Source organism: Ascidiella aspersa, chromosome 3 (assembly GCF_963924565.1).
Source record: "Ascidiella aspersa chromosome 3, kaAscAspe10.2, whole genome shotgun sequence".
NCBI lineage: Eukaryota > Metazoa > Chordata > Ascidiacea > Phlebobranchia > Ascidiidae > Ascidiella > Ascidiella aspersa.
The window spans coordinates 6,098,783-6,119,630 of NC_139449.1; the positions used below are offsets into that span (position 1 = coordinate 6,098,783).

Here is a 20,848-nt window from a genome sequence, read left to right on the forward strand (position 1 = left end):
GTGGCCGTGACAACCCAGGTTCGAATCCTGGTCACAGCAATATGTTTTAATTTGGCTTTAACCAGTCATGTGTTTTTATGTTATTTGTCAAACAAATGTTCTTCGATTCACCTTCCAATACCTAATGGTAATTATTGAAAGAAGATATTCAGTTAGTAACCACGCGGTTCCATGATGTAATGGTTAGCACTTTGTACTTTGAATCCAGCGATCCGAGATCAAATCTCGGTGGAACCTGAAAATGTTTTATTTCAATAAGCGTTGTATGACAGATTGATACTTGGAAAATAATCTTTTGAAAAAAATCATGTTTGCAACCTAAAAATAGATGGTGTGCTGAAAGAAATTGTTAGATTTGGGATAATGTGTTGGCAGGAGGTTCCATGGTGTAACGGTTAGCACTTTGGACTCTGAATCCAGCGATCCGAGTTCAAATCTCGGTGGAACTTTAAATCCTTTACTTTTAAAACATTTCTGTTGTGAACAAGAAATTAAATTCAGAAATTTATTCAGTGAAAATTTACACATGATAAGCAATCTCAAAATTGTTAGTTTGAAACCCCATTGGTTGGTCTTTGGTTAATTTACGTTAAATATCCATTAAAATTAATTCGATATTTAACAGTGGTAAACGGTAATGCCAAAACTTTGAAGAAAATTGTAAGAATAAAATGTTTTAATCGCAGCAGAGTGGCGCAGCGGACGCGTGCTAGGCCCATCACCCAGAGGTCGATGGATCGAAACCATCTTCTGCTACTTAGGCTGTGATCGTATAGTGGTTAGTACTTCACGTTGTGGCCGTGACAACCCAGGTTCGAATCCTAGTCACAGCAATAATTTATCATTTTGCTTTAACCAGTCACGTGTTTTTATGTTATTTGTCAAACAAATGTTCGATTCAACTTTAAATACCTAATAGTAATTATTGAAAAAATATATTATTCAGCGAGTAACCACGCGGTTCCATGGTGTAATGGTTAGCACTTTGGACTTTGAATCCAGCGATCCGAGTTCAAATCTCGCTGGAACTTGAAAATATTTTATTTCAACAAGCGTTGTATGACAGATTCATACTTGGAATTCAATGTTTCGAAAAAAATCATGTTTGCAATCTAAAAATAGATGATGTGCTGAAAGAACTTGTTCGATTTTAGATAACGTCTTGGCAGGAGGTTCCATGGTGTAACGGTTGGCACTTTGGACTCTGAATCCAGCGATCCGAGTTCAAATCTCGGTTGAACCTTAAATCCTTTACTTTAAAAACATTTCTGTTGTGAACAAGAAATTAACTTCAGAAATTTAATTAGTGAGAATGCACAATTGATAAGCAATCTCAAAATTTTTAGTTTGAAATCCCATTGGTTGGTCTTTGGTTAATTTACTTTAAATATCTATTAAAATTCTTTCGATATTTTACAATGGTAAACGGTAATGCCAAAACTCTGAACAAAATTGTAAGAATAAAATGTTTTAATCGCAGCAGAGTGGCGCAGCGGAAGCGTGCTGGGCCCAAAACCCAGAGGTCGATGGATCGAAACCATCCTCTGCTACTTAGGCTGTGATCGTATAGTGGTTAGTACTTCACGTTGTGGCCGTGACAACCCAGGTTCGAATCCTGGTCACAGCAATATGTTTTAATTTGGCTTTAACCAGTCATGTGTTTTTATGTTATTTGTCAAACAAATGTTCTTCGATTCACCTTCCAATACCTAATGGTAATTATTGAAAGAAGATATTCAGTTAGTAACCACGCGGTTCCATGGTGTAATGGTTAGCACTTTTGACTTTGAATCCAGCGATCCGAGTTCAAATCTCTGTGGAACCTTAAATCCATTACTTTTAAAACATTTCTGTTGTGAACAAGAAATTAACTTCAGAAATTTATTTAGTGAGAATGTACAAATGATAAGCAATCTCAAAATTTTTAGTTTGAAATCCCATTGGTTGGTCTTTGGTTAATTTACGTTAAATATCTATTAAAATTCTTTCGATAATTGGCTATGGTAAACGGTAATGCCAAAACTCTGAACAAAATTGTAAGAATAAAATGTTTTAATCACAGCAGAGTGGCGCAGCGGAAGCGTGCTGACCCCATAACCCAGAGTTCGATGGATCGAAACCATCCTCTGCTACTAAGGCTGTGATCGTATAGTGGTTAGTACTTCACGTTGTGGCCGTGACAACCCCTGGTCACAGCAACATGTTTTCATTTTGCTTTAACCAGTCATGTGTTTTTATGTTATTTGTCAAACAAATGTTCGATTCATCTTGAAATGCCTAATGGTAATTATTGAAAGAAGATATTCAGTTAGTAACCACGCGGTTCCATGGTGTAATGGTTAGCACTTTGGACGTTGAATCCAGCGATCCGAGTTCAAATCTCGGTGGAACCTGAAAATATTTTATTTCAACAAGCGTTGTATGACAGATTGATACTTGTAATTCAATGTTTCGAAAAAAATCATGTTTGCAATCTAAAAATAGATGATGTGCTGAAAGAAGTTGTTCGATTTTAGATAAGGTCTTGGCAGGAGGTTCCATGGTGTAACGGTTAGCACTTTGGACTCTGATTCCAGCGATCCGAGTTCAAATCTCGGTGGAACCTTAAATCCTTTACTTTTAAAACATTTCTGTTGTGAACAAGAAATTAACTTCAGAAATTTAATTAGTGAGAATGCACAATTGATAAGCAATCTCAAAATTTTTAGTTTGAAATCCCATTGGTTGGTCTTTGGTAAATTTACGTTAAATATCTATTAAAATTCTTTCGATATTTTACAATGGTAAACGGTAATGCCAAAACTCTGAACAAAATTGTAAGAATAGAATGTTTTAATCGCAGCAGAGTGGCGCAGCGGAAGCGTGCTGGGCCCATAACCCAGAGGTCGATGGATCGAAACCATCCTCTGCTACTTAGGCTGTGATCGTATAGTGGTTAGTACTTCACGTTGTGGCCGTGACAACCCAGGTTCGAATCCTGGTCACAGCAATATGTTTTAATTTGGCTTTAACCAGTCATGTGTTTTTATGTTATTTGTCAAACAAATGTTCTTCGATTCACCTTCCAATACCTAATGGTAATTATTGAAAGAAGATATTCAGTTAGTAACCACGCGGTTCCATGATGTAATGGTTAGCACTTTGGACTTTGAATCCAGCGATCCGAGTTTAAATCTCGGTGGAACCTGAAAATGTTTTATTTCAATAAGCGTTGTATGACAGATTGATACTTGGAATATAATCTTTTGAAAAAAATCATGTTTGCAATCTAAAAATAGATGGTGTGCTTAAAGAAATTGTTAGATTTGGGATAACGTGTTGGAAAGAGGTTCCATGGTGTAACGGTCAGCACTTTGTCTCTGAATCCAGCGATCCGAGTTCAAATATCGGTGGAACTTTAAATCCTTTACTTTTAAAACATTTCTGTTGTGAACAAGAAATTAAATTCAGAAATTTATTTAGTGAAAATTTACACATGATAAGCAATCTCAAAATTGTTAGTTTGAAATCCCATTGGTTGGTCTTTGGTTAATTTACGTTAAATATCTGTTAAAATTATTTCGATATTTAACAGTGGTAAACGGTAATGCCAAAACTTTGAAGAAAATTGTAAGAATAAAATGTTTTAATCGCAGCAGAGTGGCGCAGCGGACGCGTGCTGGGCCCATCACCCAGAGGTCGATGGATCGAAACCATCTTCTGCTACTTAGGCTGTGATCGTATAGTGGTTAGTACTTCACGTTGTGGCCGTGACAATCCAGGTTCGAATCTTAGTCACAGCAATAATTTATCATTTTGCTTTAACCAGTCACGTGTTTTTATGTTATTTGTTAAACAATTATTCGATTCAACTTTAAATACCTAATGGTAATTATTGAAAAAAGATATTATTCAGCGAGTAACCACGCGGATCCATGGTGTAATGGTTAGCACTTTGGACTTTGAATCCAGCGATCCGAGTTCAAATCTCGGTGGAACCTGAAAATATTTTATTTCAACAAGCGTTGTATGACAAATTGATACTTGGCAATCAATCTTTTAAAAAAATCATGTTTGCAATCTAAAAATAGATGATGTGCTGAAAGAAGTTGTTCGATTTTAGATAACGTCTTGGCAGAAGGTTCCATGGTGTAACGGTTAGCACTTTGGACTCTGAATCCAGCGATCCGAGTTCAAATCTCGGTGGAACCTTAAATCCTTTACTTTTAAAACATTTCTGTTGTGAACAAGAAATTAACTTCAGAAATTTAATTAGTGAGAATGCACAATTGATAAGCAATCTCAAAATTTTTAGTTTGAAATCCCATTGGTTGGTCTTTGGTTAATTTACTTTAAATATCTATTAAAATTCTTTCGATATTTTACAATGGTAAACGGTAATGCCAAAACTCTGAACAAAATTGTAAGAATAAAATGTTTTAATCGCAGCAGAGTGGCGCAGCGGAAGCTCATGTGTTTTTATGTTATTTGTCAAACAAATGTTCTTCGATTCACCTTCCAATACCTAATGGTAATTATTGAAAGAAGATATTCAGTTAGTAACCACGCGGTTCAATGGTGTAATGGTTAGCACTTTTGACTTCGAATCCAGCGATCCGAGTTCAAATCTCGGTGGAACCTTAAATCCATTACTTTTAAAACATTTCTGTTGTGAACAAGAAATTAACTTCAGAAATTTATTTAGTGAGAATGTACAAATGATAAGCAATCTCAAAATTTTAATTTGAAATCCCATTGGTTGGTCTTTGGTTAATTTACGTTAAATATCTATTAAAATTCTTTCGATAATTGGCAATAGTAAACGGTAATGCCAAAACTCTGAACAAAATTGTAACAATAAAATGTTTTAATCACAGCAGAGTGGCGCAGCGGAAGAGTGCTGGGCCCATAACCCAGAGGTCGATGGATCGAAACCATCCTCTGCTACTAAGGCTGTGATCGTATAGTGGTTAGTACTTCACGTTGTGGCCCTGACATCCCCTGGTCACAGCAATATGTTTTCATTTGGCTTTAACCAGTCATGTGTTTTATGTTATTTGTCAAACAAATGTTCGATTCATCTTGAAATGCCTAATGGTAATGATTGAAAGAAGATATTCAGTTAGTAACCACGCGATTCCATGGTGTAATGGTTAGCACTTTGGACTTTGAATCCAGCGATCCGAGTTCAAATCTCGGTGGAACCGGAAAATATTTTATTTCAATAAGCGTTGTATGACAGATTGATACTTGGAAATTAATCTTTTAAAAAAATCATGTTTGCAATCTAAAAATAGATGATGTGATGTGCTGAAAGAAGTTGTTCGATTTTAGATAAGGTCTTGACAGGAGGTTCCATGGTGTAACGGTTAGCACTTTGGACTCTGAATCCAGCGATCCGAGTTCAAATCTCGGTGGAACCTTAAATCCTTTACTTTTAAAACATTTCTGTTGTGAACAAGAAATTAACTTCAGAAATTTAATTAGTGAGAATGCACAATTGATAAGCAATCTCAAAATTTTTAGTTTGAAATCCCATTGGTTGGTCTTTGGTTAATTTACGTTAAATATCTATTAAAATTCTTTCGATATTTTACAATGGTAAACGGTAATGCCAAAACTCTGTGCATAATTGTAAGAATAAAATTTTTAATCGCAGCAGAGTGGCGCAGCGGACGCGTGCTGGGCCCATCACCCAGAGGTCGATGGATCGAAACCATCTTCTGCTACTTAAGCTGTGATCGTATAGTGGTTAGTACTTCACGTTGTGGCCGTGACAACCCAGGTTCGAATCTTAGTCACAGCAATAATTTATCATTTTGCTTAAACCAGTCACGTGTTTTTATGTTATTTGTTAAACAAATGTTCGATTCAACTTTAAATACCTAATGGTAATTATTGAAAAAAGATATTATTCAGCGAGTAACCACGCGGTTCCATGGTGTAATGGTTAGCACTTTGTACTTTGAATCCAGCGATCCGAGTTCAAATCTCGGTGGAACCTGAAAATATTTTATTTCAACAAGCGTTGTATGACAGATTGATACTTGGAATTCAATCTTTTAACAAAATCATGTTTGCAATCTGAAAATAGATGATGTGCTGAAAGAAGTTGTTCGATTTTAGATAACGTCTTGGCAGAAGGTTCCATGGTGTAACGGTCAGCACTTTGCACTCTGATTCCAACGATCCGAGTTCAAATATCGGTGGAACCTTAAATCCTTTACTTTTAAAACATTTCTGTTGTGAACAAGAAATTAACTTCAGAAATTTAATTAGTGAGAATGCACAATTGATAAGCAATCTCAAAATTTTTAGTTTGAAATCCCATTGGTTGGTCTTTGGTGAATTTACGTTAAATATCTATTAAAATTCTTTCGATATTTTACAATGGTAAACGGTAATGCCAAAACTCTGAACAAAATTGTAAGAATAAAATGTTTTAATCGCAGCAGAGTGGAGCAGCGGAAGCGTGCTGGGCCCATAACCCAGAGGTCGATGGATCGAAACCATCCTCTGCTACTTAGGCTGTGATCGTATAGTGGTTAGTACTTCACGTTGTGGCCGTGACAACCCAGGTTCGAATCCTGGTCACAGCAATATGTTTTAATTTGGCTTTAACCAGTCATGTGTTTTTATGTTATTTGTCAAACAAATGTTCTTCGATTCACCTTCCAATACCTAATGGTAATTATTGAAAGAAGATATTCAGTTAGTAACCACGCGGTTCCATGGTGTAATGGTTAGCACTTTTGACTTTGAATCCAGCGATCCGAGTTCAAATCTCGGTGGAACATTAAATCCATTACTTTTTAAACATTTCTGTTGTGAACAAGAAATTAACTTCAGAAATTTATTTAGTGAGAATTTACAAATGATAAGCAATCTCAAAATTTTTAGTTTGAAATCCCATTGGTTGGTCTTTGGTTAATTTACGTTAAATATCTATTAAAATTCTTTCGATAATTGGCAATAGTAAACGGTAATGCCAAAACTCTGAACAAAATTGTAAGAATAAAATGTTTTAATCACAGCAGAGTGGCGCAGCGGAAGCGTGCTGGGCCCATAACCCAGAGGTCGATGGATCGAAACCATCCTCTGCAACTAATGCTGTGATCGTATAGTGGTTAGTACTTCACGTTGTGGCCGTGACAACCCCTGGTCACAGCAATATGTTTTCTTTTTGCTTTAACCAGTCATGTGTTTTTATGTTATTTGTCAAACAAATGTTCGATTCATCTTGAAATGCCTAATGGTAATTATTGAAAGAAGATATTCAGTTAGTAACCACGCGGTTCCATGGTGTAATGGTTAGCACTTTGGACTTTGAATCCAGCGATCCGAGATCAAATCTCGGTGGAACCTGAAAATATTTTATTTCAATAAGCGTTGTATGACAGATTGATACTTGGAAATTAATCTTTTAAAAAAATCATGTTTGCAATCTAAAAATAGATGATGTCCTGAAAGAAGTTGTTCGATTTTTGATAAGGTCTTGGCAGGTGGTTTCATGGCGTAACGGTTAGCACTTTGGACTCTGAATCCAGCGATCCGAGTTCAAATCTCGGTGGAACCTTAAATCCTTTACTTTTAAAACATTTCTGTTGTGAACAAGAAATTAACTTCAGAAATTTAATTAGTGAGAATGCACAATTGATAAGCAATCTCAAAATTTTTAGTTTGAAATCCCATTGGTTGGTCTTTGGTTAATTTACGTTAAATATCTATTAAAATTCTTTCGATACTTTACAATGGTAAACGGTAATGCCAAAACTCTGAACAAAATTGTAAGAATAAAATGTTTTAATCGCAGCAAAGTGGCGCAGCGGAAGCGTGCTGGGCCCATAACCCAGAGGTCGATGGATCGAAACCATCCTCTGCTACTTAGGCTGTGATCGTATAGTGGTTAGTACTTCACGTTGTGGCCGTGACAACCCAGGTTCGAATCTTAGTCACAGCAATATCTTTTAATTTGGCTTGAACCAGTCATGTGTTTTTATGTTATTTGTCAAACAAATGTTCTTCGATTCACCTTCCAATACCTAATGGTAATTATTGAAAGAAGATATTCAGCTAGTAACCACGCGGTTCCATGATGTAATGGTTAGCACTTTTGACTTTGAATCCAGCGATCCGAGTTCAAATCTCGGTGGAACCTTAAATCCATTACTTTTAAAACATTTCTGTTGTGAACAAGAAATTAACTTCAGAAATTTATTTAGTGAGAATTTACAAATGATAAGCAATCTCAAAATTTTTAGTTTGAAATCCCATTGGTTGGTCTTTGGTTAATTTACGTTAAATATCTATTAAAATTCTTTCGATAATTGGCAATAGTAAACGGTAATGCCAAAACTCTGAACAAAATTGTAAGAATAAAATGTTTTAATCACAGCAGAGTGGCGCAGCGGAAGCGTGCTGGGCCCATAACCCAGAGGTCGATGGATCGAAACCATCCTCTGCAACTAATGCTGTGATCGTATAGTGGTTAGTACTTCACGTTGTGGCCGTGACAACCCCTGGTCACAGCAATATGTTTTCATTTTGCTTTAACCAGTCATGTGTTTTTGTGTTATTTGTCAAACAAATGTTCGATTCATCTTGAAATGCCTAATGGTAATTATTGAAAGAAGATATTCAGTTAGTAACCACGCGGTTCCATGGTGTAATGGTTAGCACTTTGGACTTTGAATCCAGCGATCCGAGATCAAATCTCGGTGGAACCTGAAAATATTTTATTTCAATAAGCGTTGTATGACAGATTGATACTTGGAAATTAATCTTTTAAAAAAATCATGTTTGCAATCTAAAAATAGATGATGTCCTGAAAGAAATTGTTCGATTTTAGATAAGGTCTTGGCAGGAGGTTCCATGGCGTAACGGTTAGCACTTTGGACTCTGAATCCAGCGATCCGAGTTCAAATCTCGGTGGAACTTTAAATCCTTTACTTTTAAAACATTTCTGTTGTGAACAAGAAATTAACTTCAGAAATTTAATTAGTGAGAATGCACAATTGATAAGCAATCTCAAAATTTTTAGTTTGAAATCCCATTGGTTGGTCTTTGGTTAATTTACGTTAAATATCTATTAAAATTCTTTCGATATTTTACAATGGTAAACGGTAATGCCAAAACTCTGTACATAATTGTAAGAATAAAATTTTTAATCGCAGCAGAGTGGCGCAGCGGACGCGTGCTGGGCCCATCACCCAGAGGTCGATGGATCGAAACCATCTTCTGCTACTTAAGCTGTGATCGTATAGTGGTTAGTACTTCACGTTGTGGCCGTGACAACCCAGGTTCGAATCTTAGTCACAGCAATAATTTATCATTTTGCTTAAACCAGTCACGTGTTTTTATGTTATTTGTTAAACAAATGTTCGATTCAACTTTAAATACCTAATGGTAATTATTGAAAAAAGATATTATTCAGCGAGTAACCACGCGGTTCCATGGTGTAATGGTTAGCACTTTGTACTTTGAATCCAGCGATCCGAGTTCAAATCTCGGTGGAACCTGAAAATATTTTATTTCAACAAGCGTTGTATGACAGATTGATACTTGGAATTCAATCTTTTAACAAAATCATGTTTGCAATCTGAAAATAGATGATGTGCTGAAAGAAGTTGTTCGATTTTAGATAACGTCTTGGCAGAAGGTTCCATGGTGTAACGGTCAGCACTTTGCACTCTGATTCCAACGATCCGAGTTCAAATATCGGTGGAACCTTAAATCCTTTACTTTTAAAACATTTCTGTTGTGAACAAGAAATTAACTTCAGAAATTTAATTAGTGAGAATGCACAATTGATAAGCAATCTCAAAATTTTTAGTTTGAAATCCCATTGGTTGGTCTTTGGTGAATTTACGTTAAATATCTATTAAAATTCTTTCGATATTTTACAATGGTAAACGGTAATGCCAAAACTCTGAACAAAATTGTAAGAATAAAATGTTTTAATCGCAGCAGAGTGGAGCAGCGGAAGCGTGCTGGGCCCATAACCCAGAGGTCGATGGATCGAAACCATCCTCTGCTACTTAGGCTGTGATCGTATAGTGGTTAGTACTTCACGTTGTGGCCGTGACAACCCAGGTTCGAATCCTGGTCACAGCAATATGTTTTAATTTGGCTTTAACCAGTCATGTGTTTTTATGTTATTTGTCAAACAAATGTTCTTCGATTCACCTTCCAATACCTAATGGTAATTATTGAAAGAAGATATTCAGTTAGTAACCACGCGGTTCCATGGTGTAATGGTTAGCACTTTTGACTTTGAATCCAGCGATCCGAGTTCAAATCTCGGTGGAACATTAAATCCATTACTTTTTAAACATTTCTGTTGTGAACAAGAAATTAACTTCAGAAATTTATTTAGTGAGAATTTACAAATGATAAGCAATCTCAAAATTTTTAGTTTGAAATCCCATTGGTTGGTCTTTGGTTAATTTACGTTAAATATCTATTAAAATTCTTTCGATAATTGGCAATAGTAAACGGTAATGCCAAAACTCTGAACAAAATTGTAAGAATAAAATGTTTTAATCACAGCAGAGTGGCGCAGCGGAAGCGTGCTGGGCCCATAACCCAGAGGTCGATGGATCGAAACCATCCTCTGCAACTAATGCTGTGATCGTATAGTGGTTAGTACTTCACGTTGTGGCCGTGACAACCCCTGGTCACAGCAATATGTTTTCTTTTTGCTTTAACCAGTCATGTGTTTTTATGTTATTTGTCAAACAAATGTTCGATTCATCTTGAAATGCCTAATGGTAATTATTGAAAGAAGATATTCAGTTAGTAACCACGCGGTTCCATGGTGTAATGGTTAGCACTTTGGACTTTGAATCCAGCGATCCGAGATCAAATCTCGGTGGAACCTGAAAATATTTTATTTCAATAAGCGTTGTATGACAGATTGATACTTGGAAATTAATCTTTTAAAAAAATCATGTTTGCAATCTAAAAATAGATGATGTCCTGAAAGAAGTTGTTCGATTTTTGATAAGGTCTTGGCAGGTGGTTCCATGGCGTAACGGTTAGCACTTTGGACTCTGAATCCAGCGATCCGAGTTCAAATCTCGGTGGAACCTTAAATCCTTTACTTTTAAAACATTTCTGTTGTGAACAAGAAATTAACTTCAGAAATTTCATTAGTGAGAATGCACAATTGATAAGCAATCTCAAAATTTTTAGTTTGAAATCCCATTGGTTGGTCTTTGGTTAATTTACGTTAAATATCTATTAAAATTCTTTCGATATTTTACAATGGTAAACGGTAATGCCAAAACTCTGAACAAAATTGTAAGAATAAAATGTTTTAATCGCAGCAGAGTGGCGCAGCGGAAGCGTGCTGGGCCCGTAACCCAGAGGTCGATGGATCGAAACCATCCTCTGCTACTTAGGCTGTGATCGTATAGTGGTTAGTTATTCACGTTGTGGCCGTGACAACCCAGGTTCGAATCCTGGTCACAGCAATATGTTTTAATTTGGCTTTAACCAGTCATGTGTTTTTATGTTATTTGTCAAACAAATGTTCTTCGATTCACCTTCCAATACCTAATGGTAATTATTGAAAGAAGATATTCAGTTAGTAACCATGCGGTTCCATGGTGTAATGGTTAGCACTTTGGACTTTGAATCCAGCGATCCGAGTTCAAATCTCGGTGGTACCTGAAAATGTTTTATTTCAATAAGCGTTGTATGACAGATTGATACTTGGAAAATAATCTTTTGAAAAAAATCATGTTTGCAATCTAAAAATTAGATTTGGGATAACGTGTTGCCAGGAGGTTCCATGGTGTAACGGTTAGCACTTTGGACTCTGAATCCAGCGATCCGAGTTCAAATCTCGGTGGAACCTGAAAATATTTTATTTCAACAAGCGTTGTATGACAGATTGATACTTGGAATTCAATGTTTCGAAAAAAATCATGTTTGCAATCTAAAAATAGATGATGTGCTGAAAGAAGTTGTTCGATTTTAGATAAGGTCTTGGCAGGAGGTTCCATGGTGTAACGGTTAGCACTTTGGACTCTGATTCCAGCGATCCGAGTTCAAATCTCGGTGGAACCTTAAATCCTTTACTTTTAAAACATTTCTGTTGTGAACAAGAAATTAACTTCAGAAATTTAATTAGTGAGAATGCACAATTGATAAGCAATCTCAAAATTTTTAGTTTGAAATCCCATTGGTTGGTCTTTGGTAAATTTACGTTAAATATCTATTAAAATTCTTTCGATATTTTACAATGGTAAACGGTAATGCCAAAACTCTGAACAAAATTGTAAGAATAGAATGTTTTAATCGCAGCAGAGTGGCGCAGCGGAAGCGTGCTGGGCCCATAACCCAGAGGTCGATGGATCGAAACCATCCTCTGCTACTTAGGCTGTGATCGTATAGTGGTTAGTACTTCACGTTGTGGCCGTGACAACCCAGGTTCGAATCCTGGTCACAGCAATATGTTTTAATTTGGCTTTAACCAGTCATGTGTTTTTATGTTATTTGTCAAACAAATGTTCTTCGATTCACCTTCCAATACCTAATGGTAATTATTGAAAGAAGATATTCAGTTAGTAACCACGCGGTTCCATGATGTAATGGTTAGCACTTTGGACTTTGAATCCAGCGATCCGAGTTCAAATCTCGGTGGAACCTGAAAATGTTTTATTTCAATAAGCGTTGTATGACAGATTGATACTTGGAATATAATCTTTTGAAAAAAATCATGTTTGCAATCTAAAAATAGATGGTGTGCTTAAAGAAATTGTTAGATTTGGGATAACGTGTTGGAAGGAGGTTCCATGGTGTAACGGTCAGCACTTTGTCTCTGAATCCAGCGATCCGAGTTCAAATATCGGTGGAACTTTAAATCCTTTACTTTTAAAACATTTCTGTTGTGAACAAGAAATTAAATTCAGAAATTTATTTTGTGAAAATTTACACATAATAAGCAATCTCAAAATTGTTAGTTTGAAATCCCATTGGTTGGTCTTTGGTTAATTTACGTTAAATATCTGTTAAAATTATTTCGATATTTAACAGTGGTAAACGGTAATGCCAAAACTTTGAAGAAAATTGTAAGAATAAAATGTTTTAATCGCAGCAGAGTGGCGCAGCGGACGCGTGCTGGGCCCATCACCCAGAGGTCGATGGATCGAAACCATCTTCTGCTACTTAGGCTGTGATCGTATAGTGGTTAGTACTTCACGTTGTGGCCGTGACAACCCAGGTTCGAATCTTAGTCACAGCAATAATTTATCATTTTGCTTTAACCAGTCACGTGTTTTTATGTTATTTGTTAAACAAATATTCGATTCAACTTTAAATACCTAATGGTAATTATTGAAAAAAGATATTATTCAGCGAGTAACCACGCGGTTCCATGGTGTAATGGTTAGCACTTTGGACTTTGAATCCAGCGATCCGAGTTCAAATCTCGGTGGAACCTGAAAATATTTTATTTCAACAAGCGTTGTATGACAGATTGATACTTGGAAATCAATCTTTTAAAAAAATCATGTTTGCAATCTAAAAATAGATGATGTGCTGAAAGAAGTTGTTCGATTTTAGATAACGTCTTGGCAGAAGGTTCCATGGTGTAACGGTTAGCACTTTGGCTCTGAATCCAGCGATCCGAGTTCAAATCTCGGTGGAACCTTAAATCCTTTACTTTTAAAACATTTCTGTTGTGAACAAGAAATTAACTTCAGAAATTTAATTAGTGAGAATGCACAATTGATAAGCAATCTCAAAATTTTTAGTTTGAAATCCCATTGGTTGGTCTTTGGTTAATTTACTTTAAATATCTATTAAAATTCTTTCGATATTTTACAATGGTAAACGGTAATGCCAAAACTCTGAACAAAATTGTAAGAATAAAATGTTTTAATCGCAGCATAGTGGCGCAGCGGAAGCTCATGTGTTTTTATGTTATTTGTCAAACAAATGTTCTTCGATTCACCTTCCAATACCTAATGGTAATTATTGAAAGAAGATATTCAGTTAGTAACCACGCGGTTCAATGGTGTAATGGTTAGCACTTTTGACTTTGAATCCAGCGATCCGAGTTCAAATCTCGGTGGAACCTTAAATCCATTACTTTTAAAACATTTCTGTTGTGAACAAGAAATTAACTTCAGAAATTTATTTAGTGAGAATGTACAAATGATAAGCAATCTCAAAATTTTAATTTAAAATCCCATTGGTTGGTCTTTGGTTAATTTACGTTAAATATCTATTAAAATTCTTTCGATAATTGGCAATAGTAAACGGTAATGCCAAAACTCTGAACAAAATTGTAACAATAAAATGTTTTATTCACAGCAGAGTGGCGCAGCGGAAGTGTGCTGGGCCCATAACCCAGAGGTCGATGGATCGAAACCATCCTCTGCTACTAAGGCTGTGATCGTATAGTGGTTAGTACTTCACGTTGTGGCCCTGACAACCCCTGGTCACAGCAATATGTTTTCATTTGGCTTTAACCAGTCATGTGTTTTTATGTTATTTGTCAAACAAATGTTCGATTCATCTTGAAATGCCTAATGGTAATTATTGAAAGAAGATATTCAGTTAGTAACCACGCGATTCCATGGTGTAATGGTTAGCACTTTGGACTTTGAATCCAGCGATCCGAGTTCAAATCTCGGTGGAACCTGAAAATATTTTATTTCAATAAGCGTTGTATGACAGATTGATACTTGGAAATTAATCTTTTAAAAAAATCATGTTTGCAATCTAAAAATAGATGATGTGATGTGCTGAAAGAAGTTGTTCGATTTTAGATAAGGTCTTGACAGGAGGTTCCATGGTGTAACGGTTAGCACTTTGGACTCTGAATCCAGCGATCCGAGTTCAAATCTCGGTGGAACCTTAAATCCTTTACTTTTAAAACATTTCTGTTGTGAACAAGAAATTAACTTCAGAAATTTAATTAGTGAGAATGCACAATTGATAAGCAATCTCAAAATTTTTAGTTTGAAATCCCATTGGTTGGTCTTTGGTTAATTTACGTTAAATATCTATTAAAATTCTTTCGATATTTTACAATGGTAAACGGTAATGCCAAAACTCTGTACATAATTGTAAGAATAAAATTTTTAATCGCAGCAGAGTGGCGCAGCGGACGCGTGCTGGGCCCATCACCCATAGGTCGATGGATCGAAACCATCTTCTGCTACTTAGGCTGTGATCGTATAGTGGTTAGTACTTCACGTTGTGGCCGTGACAACCCAGGTTCGAATCTTAGTCACAGCAATAATTTATCATTTTGCTTAAACCAGTCACGTGTTTTTATGTTATTTGTTAAACAAATGTTCGATTCAACTTTAAATACCTAATGGTAATTATTGAAAAAAGATATTATTCAGCGAGTAACCACGCGGTTCCATGGTGTAATGGTTAGCACTTTGTACTTTGAATCCAGCGATCCGAGTTCAAATCTCGGTGGTACCTGAAAATGTTTTATTTCAATAAGCGTTGTATGACAGATTGATACTTGGAAAATAATCTTTTGAAAAAAATCATGTTTGCAATCTAAAAATTAGATTTGGGATAACGTGTTGCCAGGAGGTTCCATGGTGTAACGGTTAGCACTTTGGACTCTGAATCCAGCGATCCGAGTTCAAATCTCGCTGGAACCTTAAATCCTTTACTTTTAAAACATTTCTGTTGTGAACAAGAAATTAACTTCAGAAATTTCATTAGTGAGAATGCACAATTGATAAGCAATCTCAAAATTTTTAGTTTGAAATCCCATTGGTTGGTCTTTGGTTAATTTACGTTAAATATCTATTAAAATTCTTTCGATATTCTACAATGGTAAACGGTAATGCCAAAACTCTGAACAAAATTGTGAGAATAAAATGTTTTAATCGCAGCAGAGTGGCGCAACGGAAGCGTGCTGGGCCCGTAACCCAGAGGTCGATGGATCGAAACCATCCTCTGCTACTTAGGCTGTTATCGTATAGTGGTTAGTTATTCACGTTGTGGCCGTGACAACCCAGGTTCGAATCCTGGTCACAGCAATATGTTTTAATTTGGCTTTAACCAGTCATGTGTTTTTATGTTATTTGTCAAACAAATGTTCTTCGATTCACCTTCCAATACCTAATGGTAATTATTGAAAGAAGATATTCAATTAGTAACCACGCGTTTCCATGGTGTAATGGTTAGCACTTTGGACTTTGAATCCAGCGATCCGAGTTCAAATCTCGGTGGTACCTGAAAATGTTTATTTCAATAAGCGTTGTATGACAGATTGATACTTGGAAAATAATCTTTTGAAAAAAATCATGTTTGCAATCTAAAAATTAGATTTGGGATAACGTGTTGCCAGGAGGTTCCATGGTGTAACGGTTAGCACTTTGATCTCTGAATCCAGCGATCCGAGTTCAAATCTCGGTGGAACTTTAAATCCTTTACTTTTAAAACATTTCTGTTGTGAACAAGAAATTAAATTCAGAAATTTATTTAGTGAAAATTTACACATGATTAGCAATCTCAAAATTGTTAGTTTGAAATCCCATTGGTTGGTCTTTGGTTACGTTAAATATCTATTAAAATTCTTTCGATATTTTACAATGGTAAACGATAATGCCAAAACTCTGAACAAAATTGTAAGAATAAAATGTTTTAATCGCAGCAGAGTGGCGCAGCGGAAGCGTGCTGGGCCCATAACCCAGAGGTCGATGGATCGAAACCATCCTCTGCTATTAAGGCTGTGATCATATAGTGGTTAGTACTTCACGTTGTGGCCGTGACAACCCAGGTTCGAATCCTGGTCACAGCAATATGTTTTCATTTTGCTTTAACCAGTCATGTGTTTTTATGTTATTTGTCAAACAAATGTTCGATTCATCTTGAAATGCCTAATGGTAATTATTGAAAGATATTATTCAGCGAGTAACCACGCGGTTCCATGGTGTAATGGTTAGCACTTTGGACTTTGAATCCAGCGATCCGAGTTCAAATCTCGGTGGAACCTGAAAATATTTTATTTCAACAAGCGTTGGATGACAGATTGATACTTGGAAATCAATCTTTTAAAAAAATCATGTTCGCAATCTAAAAAAAGATGATGTGCTGAAGAAGTTGTTCGATTTTAGATAACGTCTTGGCAGAAGGTTCCATGGTGAAACGATTAGCACTTTGGACTCTGAATCCAGCGATCAGAGTTCAAATCTCGGTGGAACCTTAAATCCTTTACTTTTAAAACATTTCTGTTGTGAACAAGAAATTAACTTCAGAAATTTCATTAGTGAGAATGCACAATTGATAAGCAATCTCAAAATTTTTAGTATGAAATCCCATTGGTTGGTCTTTGGTTAATTTACTTTAAATATCTATTAAAATTCTTTCGATATTTTACAATGGTAAACGGTAATGCCAAAACTCTGAACAAAATTGTGAGAATAAAATGTTTTAATCGCAGCAGAGTGGCGCAGCGGAAGCGTGCTGGGCCCGTAACCCAGAGGTCGATGGATCGAAACCATCCTCTGCTACTTAGGCTGTGATCGTATAGTGGTTAGTTATTCACGTTGTGGCCGTGACAACCCAGGTTCGAATCCTGGTCACAGCAATATGTTTTAATTTGGCTTTAACCAGTCATGTGTTTTTATGTTATTTGTCAAACAAATGTTCTTCGATTCACCTTCCAATACCTAATGGTAATTATTGAAAGAAGATATTCAGTTAGTAACCACGCGGTTCCATGGTGTAATGGTTAGCACTTTGGACTTTGAATCCAGCGATCCGAGTTCAAATCTCGGTGGTACCTGAAAATGTTTTATTTCAATAAGCGTTGTATGACAGATTGATACTTGGAAAATAATCTTTTGAAAAAAATCATGTTTGCAATCTAAAAATTAGATTTGGGATAACGTGTTGCCAGGAGGTCCATGGTGTAACGGTTAGCACTTTGGTCTCTGAATCCAGCGATCCGAGTTCAAATCTCGGTGGAACTTTAAATCCTTTACTTTCAAAAAACATTTCTGTTGTGAACAAGAAATTAAATTCAGAAATTTATTTAGTGAAAATTTACACATGATTAGCAATCTCAAAATTGTTAGTTTGAAATCCCATTGGTTGGTCTTTGGTTACGTTAAATATCTATTAAAATTCTTTCGATATTTTACAATGGTAAACGGTAATGCCAAAACTCTGAACAAAATTGTAAGAATAAAATGTTTTAATCGCAGCAGAGTGGCGCAGCGGAAGCGTGCTGGGCCCATAACCCAGAGGTCGATGGATCGAAACCATCCTCTGCTATTAAGGCTGTGATCATATAGTGGTTAGTACTTCACGTTGTGGCCGTGACAACCCAGGTTCGAATCCTGGTCACAGCAATATGTTTTCATTTTGCTTTAACCAGTCATGTGTTTTTATGTTATTTGTCAAACAAATGTTCGATTCATCTTGAAATGCCTAATGGTAGTTATTGAAAGAAGATATTCAGTTAGTAACCACGCGGTTCCATGGTGTAATGGTTAGCACTTTGGACTTTGAATCCAGCGATCCGAGTTCAAATCTCGGTGGAACCTGAAAATATTTTATTTCAATAAGCGTTGTATGACAGATTGATACTTGGAAATTAATCTTTTAAAAAAATCATGTTTGCAATCTAAAAATAGATGATGTGCTGAAAGAAGTTGTTCGATTTTAGATAAGTCTTGGCAGGAGGTTCCATGGTGTAACGGTTAGCACTTTGGACTCTGAATCCAGCCATCCGAGTTCAAATCTCGGTGGAACCTTAAATCCTTTACTTTTAAAACATTTCTGTTGTGAACAAGAAATTAACTTCAGAAATTTAATTAGTGAGAAAGCACAATTGATAAGCAATCTCAAAATTTTTAGTTTGAAAACCCATTGGTTGGTCTTTGGTTAATTTACGTTAAATATCTATTAAAATTATTTCGATATTTAACAGTGGTAAACGGTAATGCCAAAACTCTGAAGAAAATTATAAGAATAAAATGTTTTAATCGCAGCAGAGTGGCGCAGCGGACGCGTGCTGGGCCCATCACCCAGAGGTCGATGGATCGAAACAATCTTCTGCTACTTAGGCTGTGATCGTATAGTGGTTAGTACTTCACGTTGTGGCCGTGACAACCCAGGTTCGAATCCTAGTCACAGCAATAATTTATCATTTTGCTTTAACCAGTCACGTGTTTTCATGTTATTTGTCAAACAAATGTTCGATTCAACTTTAAATACCTAATGGTAATTATTGAAAAAGTTATTATTCAGCGAGTAACCACGCGGTTCCATGGTGTAATGGTTAGCACTTTGGACTTTGAATCCAGCGATCCGAGTTCAAATCTCGGTGGAACCTGAAAATATTTTATTTCAATAAGCGTTGTATGACAGATTGATACTAGGAAGTTAATCTTTTGAAAAAAATCATGTTTGCAATCTAAAAATCGATGTTGTGCTGAAAGAAAATGTTAGATTTGGGATAACGTCATGGCAGGAGGTTCCATAGTGTAACGGTTGGCACTTTGGACTCTGAATCCAGCGATCCGAGTTCAAATCTCGGTGGAACCTTAAATCAATTACTTTTAAAACATTTCTGTTGTGAACAAGAAATTAACTTCAGAAATTTATTTAGTGAGAATGTACAAATGATAAGCAATCTCAAAATTTTTAGTTTGAAATCCCATTGGTTGGTCTTTGGTTAATTTACGTTAAATATCTATTAAAATTCTTTCGATAATTAGCAATGGTAAACGGTAATGCCAAAACTCTGAACAAAATTGTAAGAATAAAATGTTTTAATCACAGCAGAGTGGCGCAGCGGAAGCGTGCTGGGCCCATAACCCAGAGGTCAATGGATCGAAACAATCTTCTGCTACTTAGGCTGTGATCGTATAGTGGTTAGTACTTCACGTTGTGGCCGTGACAACCCAGGTTCGAATCCTGGTCACAGCAATATGTTTTCATTTTGCTTTAACCAGTCATGTGTTTTTACGTTATTTGTCAAACAAATGTTCGATTCATCTTGAAATGCCTAAAGGTAATTATTGAAAGAAGATATTCAGTTAGCAACCACGCGGTACAATGGTTTAATGGTTAGCGCTTTGGACTTTGAATCCAGCGATCCGAGTTCAAATCTCGGTGGAACCTGAAAATATTTTATTTCAATAAGCGTTGTATGACAGATTGATACTTGGAAATTAATCTTTTAAAAAAATCATGTTTGCAATCTAAAAATAGATGATGTGCTGAAAGAAGTCGTTCGATTTTAGATAAGGTTTTGGCAGGAGGTTCCATGGTGTAACGGTTAGCACTTTGGACTCTGAATCCAGCGATCCGAGTTCAAATCTCGGTGGAACCTTAAATCCTTTACTTTTAAAACATTTCTGTTGTGAACAAGAAATTAACTTCAGAAATTTATTCAGTGAGAATTTACAATTGATAAGCAATCTCAAAATTTTTAGTTTGAAATCCCATTTGTTGGTCTTTGGTTAATTTACGTTAAATATCTATTAAAATTATTTCGATATTTAGCAATGGTAAACGGTAATGCCAAAACTCTGAACAAAATTGTAAGAATAAAATGTTTTAACCGCCGCAGAGTGGCGCAGCGGAAACGTGCTTGGTCCATAACCCAGAGGTCGATGGATCGAAACCATCCTCTGCTACTTAGGCTGTGATCGTATAGTGGTTAGTACTTCACGTTGTGGCCGTGACAACCCAGGTTCGAATCCTGGTCACAGCAATAATTTATCAATTTGCTTTAACCAGTCACGTGTTTTTTATGTTATTTGTCAAACAAATGTTCGATTCAACTTTAAATACCTAATGGTAATTATTGAAAAAAGATATTATTCAGCGAGTAACCACGCCGTTCCATGGTGTAATGGTTAGCACTTTG

General features: G+C 36.1%; 44 non-coding genes across 44 annotated transcripts in view; all 44 read left to right on the forward strand.

The window, feature by feature from the left end:
• Positions 1 to 39, forward strand: part of Trnah-gug (transfer RNA histidin (anticodon GUG)) — a 72-nt gene extending 33 nt beyond the window's left edge. The window contains exon 1 of the tRNA in view: positions 1 to 39. This exon is cut by the window's left edge and continues 33 nt beyond it. This is a non-coding gene — a tRNA (tRNA-His).
• Positions 40 to 377: 338 nt separating this feature from the next.
• On the forward strand, positions 378 to 449 carry Trnaq-cug (transfer RNA glutamine (anticodon CUG)). Its single transcript has one exon. It is a non-coding gene; the product is annotated as a tRNA-Gln (tRNA).
• A 1,029-nt stretch (positions 450 to 1,478) lies between these two features.
• On the forward strand, positions 1,479 to 1,550 carry Trnal-caa (transfer RNA leucine (anticodon CAA)). The gene has a single exon. It is a non-coding gene; the product is annotated as a tRNA-Leu (tRNA).
• A 5-nt stretch (positions 1,551 to 1,555) lies between these two features.
• Trnah-gug (transfer RNA histidin (anticodon GUG)) lies at positions 1,556 to 1,627 on the forward strand. Its single transcript has one exon. It is a non-coding gene; the product is annotated as a tRNA-His (tRNA).
• A 694-nt stretch (positions 1,628 to 2,321) lies between these two features.
• On the forward strand, positions 2,322 to 2,393 carry Trnaq-uug (transfer RNA glutamine (anticodon UUG)). The gene has a single exon. It is a non-coding gene; the product is annotated as a tRNA-Gln (tRNA).
• Positions 2,394 to 2,533: 140 nt separating this feature from the next.
• Trnaq-cug (transfer RNA glutamine (anticodon CUG)) lies at positions 2,534 to 2,605 on the forward strand. The gene has a single exon. It is a non-coding gene; the product is annotated as a tRNA-Gln (tRNA).
• A 235-nt stretch (positions 2,606 to 2,840) lies between these two features.
• On the forward strand, positions 2,841 to 2,912 carry Trnam-cau (transfer RNA methionine (anticodon CAU)). The gene has a single exon. It is a non-coding gene; the product is annotated as a tRNA-Met (tRNA).
• A 5-nt stretch (positions 2,913 to 2,917) lies between these two features.
• Positions 2,918 to 2,989, forward strand: Trnah-gug (transfer RNA histidin (anticodon GUG)). The gene has a single exon. It is a non-coding gene; the product is annotated as a tRNA-His (tRNA).
• Positions 2,990 to 3,908: 919 nt separating this feature from the next.
• On the forward strand, positions 3,909 to 3,980 carry Trnaq-uug (transfer RNA glutamine (anticodon UUG)). Its single transcript has one exon. It is a non-coding gene; the product is annotated as a tRNA-Gln (tRNA).
• Positions 3,981 to 4,119: 139 nt separating this feature from the next.
• Positions 4,120 to 4,191, forward strand: Trnaq-cug (transfer RNA glutamine (anticodon CUG)). Its single transcript has one exon. It is a non-coding gene; the product is annotated as a tRNA-Gln (tRNA).
• A 923-nt stretch (positions 4,192 to 5,114) lies between these two features.
• Trnaq-uug (transfer RNA glutamine (anticodon UUG)) lies at positions 5,115 to 5,186 on the forward strand. The gene has a single exon. It is a non-coding gene; the product is annotated as a tRNA-Gln (tRNA).
• Positions 5,187 to 5,330: 144 nt separating this feature from the next.
• Positions 5,331 to 5,402, forward strand: Trnaq-cug (transfer RNA glutamine (anticodon CUG)). Its single transcript has one exon. It is a non-coding gene; the product is annotated as a tRNA-Gln (tRNA).
• A 1,104-nt stretch (positions 5,403 to 6,506) lies between these two features.
• Trnah-gug (transfer RNA histidin (anticodon GUG)) lies at positions 6,507 to 6,578 on the forward strand. The gene has a single exon. It is a non-coding gene; the product is annotated as a tRNA-His (tRNA).
• Positions 6,579 to 7,272: 694 nt separating this feature from the next.
• Positions 7,273 to 7,344, forward strand: Trnaq-uug (transfer RNA glutamine (anticodon UUG)). Its single transcript has one exon. It is a non-coding gene; the product is annotated as a tRNA-Gln (tRNA).
• Positions 7,345 to 7,483: 139 nt separating this feature from the next.
• On the forward strand, positions 7,484 to 7,555 carry Trnaq-cug (transfer RNA glutamine (anticodon CUG)). The gene has a single exon. It is a non-coding gene; the product is annotated as a tRNA-Gln (tRNA).
• Positions 7,556 to 8,633: 1,078 nt separating this feature from the next.
• Trnaq-uug (transfer RNA glutamine (anticodon UUG)) lies at positions 8,634 to 8,705 on the forward strand. The gene has a single exon. It is a non-coding gene; the product is annotated as a tRNA-Gln (tRNA).
• Positions 8,706 to 8,844: 139 nt separating this feature from the next.
• Positions 8,845 to 8,916, forward strand: Trnaq-cug (transfer RNA glutamine (anticodon CUG)). The gene has a single exon. It is a non-coding gene; the product is annotated as a tRNA-Gln (tRNA).
• Positions 8,917 to 10,020: 1,104 nt separating this feature from the next.
• Positions 10,021 to 10,092, forward strand: Trnah-gug (transfer RNA histidin (anticodon GUG)). Its single transcript has one exon. It is a non-coding gene; the product is annotated as a tRNA-His (tRNA).
• Positions 10,093 to 10,786: 694 nt separating this feature from the next.
• Positions 10,787 to 10,858, forward strand: Trnaq-uug (transfer RNA glutamine (anticodon UUG)). The gene has a single exon. It is a non-coding gene; the product is annotated as a tRNA-Gln (tRNA).
• Positions 10,859 to 10,997: 139 nt separating this feature from the next.
• Positions 10,998 to 11,069, forward strand: Trnaq-cug (transfer RNA glutamine (anticodon CUG)). Its single transcript has one exon. It is a non-coding gene; the product is annotated as a tRNA-Gln (tRNA).
• A 235-nt stretch (positions 11,070 to 11,304) lies between these two features.
• On the forward strand, positions 11,305 to 11,376 carry Trnat-cgu (transfer RNA threonine (anticodon CGU)). The gene has a single exon. It is a non-coding gene; the product is annotated as a tRNA-Thr (tRNA).
• Positions 11,377 to 11,579: 203 nt separating this feature from the next.
• Positions 11,580 to 11,651, forward strand: Trnaq-uug (transfer RNA glutamine (anticodon UUG)). Its single transcript has one exon. It is a non-coding gene; the product is annotated as a tRNA-Gln (tRNA).
• A 116-nt stretch (positions 11,652 to 11,767) lies between these two features.
• Trnaq-cug (transfer RNA glutamine (anticodon CUG)) lies at positions 11,768 to 11,839 on the forward strand. Its single transcript has one exon. It is a non-coding gene; the product is annotated as a tRNA-Gln (tRNA).
• Positions 11,840 to 11,979: 140 nt separating this feature from the next.
• Trnaq-cug (transfer RNA glutamine (anticodon CUG)) lies at positions 11,980 to 12,051 on the forward strand. Its single transcript has one exon. It is a non-coding gene; the product is annotated as a tRNA-Gln (tRNA).
• A 235-nt stretch (positions 12,052 to 12,286) lies between these two features.
• Positions 12,287 to 12,358, forward strand: Trnam-cau (transfer RNA methionine (anticodon CAU)). The gene has a single exon. It is a non-coding gene; the product is annotated as a tRNA-Met (tRNA).
• A 5-nt stretch (positions 12,359 to 12,363) lies between these two features.
• Trnah-gug (transfer RNA histidin (anticodon GUG)) lies at positions 12,364 to 12,435 on the forward strand. The gene has a single exon. It is a non-coding gene; the product is annotated as a tRNA-His (tRNA).
• A 126-nt stretch (positions 12,436 to 12,561) lies between these two features.
• Positions 12,562 to 12,633, forward strand: Trnaq-uug (transfer RNA glutamine (anticodon UUG)). The gene has a single exon. It is a non-coding gene; the product is annotated as a tRNA-Gln (tRNA).
• Positions 12,634 to 13,354: 721 nt separating this feature from the next.
• On the forward strand, positions 13,355 to 13,426 carry Trnaq-uug (transfer RNA glutamine (anticodon UUG)). Its single transcript has one exon. It is a non-coding gene; the product is annotated as a tRNA-Gln (tRNA).
• Positions 13,427 to 14,560: 1,134 nt separating this feature from the next.
• Positions 14,561 to 14,632, forward strand: Trnaq-uug (transfer RNA glutamine (anticodon UUG)). Its single transcript has one exon. It is a non-coding gene; the product is annotated as a tRNA-Gln (tRNA).
• A 144-nt stretch (positions 14,633 to 14,776) lies between these two features.
• On the forward strand, positions 14,777 to 14,848 carry Trnaq-cug (transfer RNA glutamine (anticodon CUG)). The gene has a single exon. It is a non-coding gene; the product is annotated as a tRNA-Gln (tRNA).
• Positions 14,849 to 15,545: 697 nt separating this feature from the next.
• Trnaq-cug (transfer RNA glutamine (anticodon CUG)) lies at positions 15,546 to 15,617 on the forward strand. The gene has a single exon. It is a non-coding gene; the product is annotated as a tRNA-Gln (tRNA).
• A 235-nt stretch (positions 15,618 to 15,852) lies between these two features.
• Positions 15,853 to 15,924, forward strand: Trnat-cgu (transfer RNA threonine (anticodon CGU)). Its single transcript has one exon. It is a non-coding gene; the product is annotated as a tRNA-Thr (tRNA).
• A 692-nt stretch (positions 15,925 to 16,616) lies between these two features.
• Trnam-cau (transfer RNA methionine (anticodon CAU)) lies at positions 16,617 to 16,688 on the forward strand. Its single transcript has one exon. It is a non-coding gene; the product is annotated as a tRNA-Met (tRNA).
• A 200-nt stretch (positions 16,689 to 16,888) lies between these two features.
• Trnaq-uug (transfer RNA glutamine (anticodon UUG)) lies at positions 16,889 to 16,960 on the forward strand. The gene has a single exon. It is a non-coding gene; the product is annotated as a tRNA-Gln (tRNA).
• Positions 16,961 to 17,405: 445 nt separating this feature from the next.
• On the forward strand, positions 17,406 to 17,477 carry Trnat-cgu (transfer RNA threonine (anticodon CGU)). The gene has a single exon. It is a non-coding gene; the product is annotated as a tRNA-Thr (tRNA).
• Positions 17,478 to 17,680: 203 nt separating this feature from the next.
• Positions 17,681 to 17,752, forward strand: Trnaq-uug (transfer RNA glutamine (anticodon UUG)). The gene has a single exon. It is a non-coding gene; the product is annotated as a tRNA-Gln (tRNA).
• A 419-nt stretch (positions 17,753 to 18,171) lies between these two features.
• Trnam-cau (transfer RNA methionine (anticodon CAU)) lies at positions 18,172 to 18,243 on the forward strand. The gene has a single exon. It is a non-coding gene; the product is annotated as a tRNA-Met (tRNA).
• A 200-nt stretch (positions 18,244 to 18,443) lies between these two features.
• Positions 18,444 to 18,515, forward strand: Trnaq-uug (transfer RNA glutamine (anticodon UUG)). Its single transcript has one exon. It is a non-coding gene; the product is annotated as a tRNA-Gln (tRNA).
• A 138-nt stretch (positions 18,516 to 18,653) lies between these two features.
• On the forward strand, positions 18,654 to 18,725 carry Trnaq-cug (transfer RNA glutamine (anticodon CUG)). The gene has a single exon. It is a non-coding gene; the product is annotated as a tRNA-Gln (tRNA).
• Positions 18,726 to 19,234: 509 nt separating this feature from the next.
• On the forward strand, positions 19,235 to 19,306 carry Trnaq-uug (transfer RNA glutamine (anticodon UUG)). The gene has a single exon. It is a non-coding gene; the product is annotated as a tRNA-Gln (tRNA).
• Positions 19,307 to 19,446: 140 nt separating this feature from the next.
• Positions 19,447 to 19,518, forward strand: Trnaq-cug (transfer RNA glutamine (anticodon CUG)). Its single transcript has one exon. It is a non-coding gene; the product is annotated as a tRNA-Gln (tRNA).
• A 312-nt stretch (positions 19,519 to 19,830) lies between these two features.
• Positions 19,831 to 19,902, forward strand: Trnah-gug (transfer RNA histidin (anticodon GUG)). Its single transcript has one exon. It is a non-coding gene; the product is annotated as a tRNA-His (tRNA).
• A 334-nt stretch (positions 19,903 to 20,236) lies between these two features.
• Trnaq-cug (transfer RNA glutamine (anticodon CUG)) lies at positions 20,237 to 20,308 on the forward strand. The gene has a single exon. It is a non-coding gene; the product is annotated as a tRNA-Gln (tRNA).
• A 312-nt stretch (positions 20,309 to 20,620) lies between these two features.
• Trnah-gug (transfer RNA histidin (anticodon GUG)) lies at positions 20,621 to 20,692 on the forward strand. The gene has a single exon. It is a non-coding gene; the product is annotated as a tRNA-His (tRNA).
• Positions 20,693 to 20,848: the final 156 nt, after the last annotated feature.